A 5,551-nucleotide genomic window follows, 5' to 3' on the forward strand; every position below is an offset into this window, starting at 1 on the left:
AGTATGATATTTCCATAAAATCCCTTTTTCTCAGTAACTAATCATTGAATCATAATTTGGGTTCGCTAACATACCTAATGATACTTAGTTCCAAAAGATGAGCAAAATAATTCCTTACATTTGTTTAGCGCTTTGTAAATTCTAAAGATTTTCAAATCTGACAGCACAACTGGTCTTCATAACCACCCTCTGGGGTAATACGTTCAGTGTACCTGACATTGCATTGGCTCATGCAGTGTTCATTCCTTAACCCTTTCTCTTTTATATTCTTCTATCAGAGGTTGGCAAAATGAATTCTTGGTTTTCCAGTCTCCCCTGCAACCAAGGCTAACTTTGTGGCGTGCATGTGTGTGCTTGCTCAGTTGCTAAGTCGTATTTGACTTTTTTGTGACCACATGGACAGTAGCCCATCAGTCTCCTCAGTCCATGGGATTTCCCAGGCAAGAATACTGGAGTGGGTAGCCATCCCCTTCTCCAGGGGATCTTCCTGACCCAGGGATCCAACTTGCATCTCCTGCATTGTAGGCAGATCCTTTACCACTGAGCTACAAGGTTGGGAAGCTCTGACTTTGTGGCATAGTTCATGACAGAAAGATGAAAGAAAGAAAAATTTAAGTAGTATTCTGAGAAATAATTTTGATTACTAATGAAAGAAGGACAGATATCATGGATATAGCCTCCTTTCTTTACCCTCCCTTCTCATAACACACACATGTGATGCCTGAAAGTACATGGTGATGTTGGGGAGGAGGAAATTTTCCTCTACCCTTCTGGGTTCTTCTGGCTGGTCTGAGATTAACAGGAGAAAATCAAACAAATTTTAGTAACATGTGTATGTAGGAGGATGCTTCCCAGGTGGCGCTAGTGGTAAAGAACCTGCCTGACAATGCAGGAAACAGAAGAGAAGGGAGTTCAATCCCTGGGCCGTGAAGATCCCCTAGAGGAGGGCATGGCAACCCACTCCAGTATTCTTGCCTGGAAAAGCCCATGGACAGAGGAGCCTGGTAGGCCACAGTTCATGGGGTCACAAAGAGTTGGACATGACTGAAGCGACTTAGCAGGCACGAAGGCATACATGGGAGACCCAGGAACAATGAGTCACCAAAATGGCTGAAAAGTGAAAGTGAAGTCACTCAGTCGTGTCTGACTCTTTGTGATCCCGTGGACTGTAGCCTGGCAAGCTCCTCCATCCAGGGGATTTTCCGTCACCTAAATACCATCTTCAGCTAAAGACAAAAGAGGATGTTGATATAGTTAGTGGTTTGGCACTTCAGAGGGGAGCAAGGTAATTGGCATGGAGATGGAAAAAAAGTGTTTGACAAATAAATGTTTGATGGGCTAGGCATGTAACCAGAAAGGGTTAATTTTGAACTTACAACCTGACCCCACCCACCTGTGAAAGACTGTGACATTCTTGAATCCTTTGTGTGGGAAATGGTGCAGTGCCTGGCGCACCTCTTCTGCTGCTGACCTGCGCAGCCCAGAAATTCATATTTCGAAGGCTGGAATCACAGAGAGAGATGACATTTTTGTTGACTTGACAGGAGATATTCCATTTCACACCACCCATGAAATGACTAAAAGGAGGTGAAACTAACGCATCCTCTTACCTGAGGCTTGTCATTCTAGAAGATATTTGCAGGAATTAAATGGTTTTTTCCTTTGTTTCCTCACCTCCACCCATCTCTGATATGTAAAAGAATCTGACATACAGGCCCCGACAAGATGGTTACTTTGACACGCTAACCTGCCATCTTCTCAGTCAGCTGGCTCCCCATTTAAAGTCCCTTGCTTGCCTCAACCGGAGAAGGCAATGGCAATGCACTCCAGTACTCTTGCCTGGAGAATCCCATGGACCTAGGAGCCTGGTAGGCTGCAGTCCATGGAGTCGCTGAGAGTCGGACACGACTGAGCAACTTCACTTTCACTTTTCACTTTCACGCATTGGAGAAGGAAATGGCAACCCACTCCAGCATTCTTGCCGGGAGAATCCCAGGGATGGAGGAGCCTGTTGGGCTGCTGTCTATGGGGTCGCACAGAGTCGAACGTGACTGACGTGACTTAGCAGCAGCAGCAGCAGCTTGCCTCAACACCTCATGTCTCAGATTCATTGGCCTGTTGTGTGGTGAGCAGAGCCATTAAAATACAAAAAGAGATTTTAACAAATGGACATAACTAGGTCTATCCCTGTCTACATACCTAGGCAGTTAGGGGTAAATTTCTTCTTGAGTCTTCTAGGCCTTGATTGTTTTCAGCTGGAAATAAAGCATAGGCCAAGAGACATTTGGGGGATGCAAATTTTACTCCCCTATAGTAATGATGGTGAAACACAAAGAAAGAGGCTAAGTCCTTTAATTCATTTGAGCACCTGAAACAATGCTTGTAACTGCTGATTTTTGGATTTTTGTTATTGTGAGAGAGAGGATAACTCCTATTTGAACCCTGTTATTCAGGTGTTTCGTTATTTGCTAATACATTTCTAGCTAATAGACTTGACTCATCACCATTTAATAGCTGAGGACAATAAAATTTAAATGAGTTAAATGACATGCCCATTAACATAACAAGAACAGGGGAATGCTTCTTTAGCTTTCTGTGGATTTTAATATGCTAATACACTTAAAATATTTAAAATAGAATCTTAAGCTAACAAAATGAAAACTTTTATGCTTTTAAAAATAGAGAAAATCTGGAAAAAAAAATCTCAGTTACTCCTAGACTAGAGCACATTACTTTTCTCTGGATCTTGCTCTGAGCACTCACATTTTCTATCCTCACTAAAAAAACATGGGGATGATAATCATTTCAGAAAATATGGGTACACCTCCCCATATTTAGAGTTCTTATTCTCATTATTAGAAGAAATACCACAGATTATTCCTAGCTTCACCAATAATACATCTATGGATTGTTTCCAGTTCGGGCTATTAAGAACAGTGCTACTATGGGAATTCTTTTCAGTGCCTTTGGGTGTGTGTATACATACACTTTTGCATGGCATTTACTCAAGAATGGAATTGCTGGACTACAGAGTATATATGTTTTCAGTTTTATTAAATGTGTCTTGCTTTCCAAAATGCTTATGTTAATTGTGCACTTCCACCCATAGAGTATTAGAATCATGTCTTTTTCACCATGGGATATTATCAGATTGTAAAAATTTACCATTTTACAAAAGGAATGGCACTAAAGTCCATGGGGTCACAAAGAGTCAGACACGATGAAGCGACTGAACTCTACTGAAAAATTTACCAGTCTGGAATGTGGGTAATGATCTCATACTGTGGGTTTTTTGTTGTTTCTGTTGTTTAGTTTTTATTCCACAATCGTAAATTTAACATTGTAATCCAGCTAAACTTTGATGGACATAAGGAAAATACGGAACCCAAAGAACTGCAGTGAGACCACAAAGATTATAGGATATTTCAAGCAGATGGGGGTGAAAGGGTGTTCTCCTGAGCTACAAAAGGAATGGTGTGGTAATTAAGTAGAATGCAAGTCAAATTTTTAGATTTGTTCACAGTCAGCAGTGGTGATCTTCCTGCTGATCTTGCCATTCCTGGACCCAAAATGCTCCATAGCTTCTACAATATTCATGCTGTCTTTCACCTTTCCAACGACCACAGGCTTGCCATCCAACCACTCAGTCTTGGCAGTGTAGATGAAAAACTGGGAATTATTTTGTGTTGGGACCATCATTTGCCATGGACAAGATGCCAGGACCCAAACGCTTCAGGCTGAAATTCTCATCATCAAATTTCTCCCCATAGATGGACTTGCCACCAGTGCCATTGTGGCATGTGAACCCACTACCTAGGCACATAAATCCTGGAACTACTCTGTGAAAGCAGGAACTTTTATAACCATATCCTTTCTCCCCAGTGCTCAGAGGATGAAAGTTTTCTGCTCTTTTTGGAACTTGGTCTGCAAACAGTTTAAAGCGGATGAAGCCTAAGGGCTTTCTATGGATGGTGATGTCCAATAACATGGTGGATGTGAACTAGGCTGGGCAGTGGAGGAAGCTCAGGGTGGTGGCGTCTGCAAGTCCTCTATACTATGGTTTTAATTTATGTTTTCCTAATTACTAATAATTTTGAGCACAATTTCAAATAATCTTTGGATTGTGGAATTCCTCTATTTTGAGGGAATTGTTCAAATCTTTTGTTCATTTTTATGTAATGGTCTTTGTTGTCCATCTTTTTCTTATTGCTTCTTAAGATTATATAATATATATATATATATATATATATGTATATATATATATATATATTTATGTTTCTAATTATTCCCAATAGTTATGTTTTATAAAGTCACCATAAACACTGAATTAGCAAATGATGAACTATGCTCTTAGGAAAAATATAAGATTAGGTTCCTGTGAGTCTTTGATGACATTTTCACCATCTGAAATGCCATTTCTGTTGTATAGGATCTTTGCCAATGTCCTTTTAAAACAAATCAGTCTCATCAGCATTGTAAATCTTCTTTTCCATTACTCTTTTCCTGTACAACACTTAGTGGATACTTTTAAAATTCTTCCACAGCCTCCTGACCTACAGACCTGCCTCACCTACAAGTTCGATATTTTTCACACATATGGCCTTTTGAAATGTGCAAGCCAATCAGCCAGCCTTTGTCAAGAAGGGTTTAACATTTTCCTAACCCTGGCTAATGTGACTGTAAATGTCTTTGACTTTCAGCCTCACAATAATGCTGCCCACTATGCTTTATTTATTGGTTATCATCTTATAAATACTCAGACTTAGTCACTTTTCCATAGCATCATCACACACTAGAGCTGTTACTTTAGCACTTTCCTGAGCTGCCTCTTGTAAAGATGGGTAAATTTCCTCTTCTTTTTTCTGGATATACCAAATTGCTGACTCATTAACTTTGACTTATGAAATAAAATGGAGTTGCTTATGTCAAGGGGTCTAAGAACTGGGAGGCATTACCAAGGTGGATTTTATACATGTCTCAACCAGGTGGAACCATGAACTTTTGAACTGGGCCAAACCACAAACCTAGGGAAACCTGCACTTGTCACAGTGAGGAATTTTACAGCCCTCTGTGGTAAGGAACCCACCTGCAATGCAGAAGACATAAGAGACCTGGGTTCGATCTATGGGTTAGGAAGATCCCCTGGAGGAGGTCATGGCAATCCACTCCAGTATTCTTGCCTGGAGAATCCCATTGACAGAGGAGCCTGACAGGCTACAGTCCACAGAGTTGCAAAGAGCTGGACATGACTGAAGAGACTTAGCATGCATGCAATAGTCTTAGCGCTTAATCATATTGAGCCAATGCTACTGTCTGCTTCTAATTCCAATTAAAATTCCTTATAATGCAAACCTCTTTTCTTTGCCTTTAAAAGATCTTTTACTTCCAAGGGAGACACTGGGTTGCAACCAGAATCTGTGTGCGCCAATTGCAATTCTTATATTTTAGATAAATGCTTTCTACTTGATTACTGCCTCATAATATAGGTTTATTTAGGTTGAGAAACTCATGGTCAAGTGCTCAAGCACTGTAATTCATGCCTGAACAATCT

The 5,551-nt window shown here is 40.5% G+C and overlaps 1 pseudogene; it reads right to left on the reverse strand.

The window, feature by feature from the left end:
• Positions 1 to 3,507: 3,507 nt before the first annotated feature.
• LOC148773471 (peptidyl-prolyl cis-trans isomerase A pseudogene) lies at positions 3,508 to 3,823 on the reverse strand (annotated as a pseudogene).
• Between the last annotated feature and the right edge of the window lie 1,728 nt (positions 3,824 to 5,551).

This window comes from Moschus berezovskii, chromosome X (genome assembly GCF_049115385.1).
Source record: "Moschus berezovskii isolate FMDL1 chromosome X, NW_MosBer_1.0, whole genome shotgun sequence".
NCBI classification, from domain to species: Eukaryota; Metazoa; Chordata; class Mammalia; order Artiodactyla; family Moschidae; genus Moschus; species Moschus berezovskii.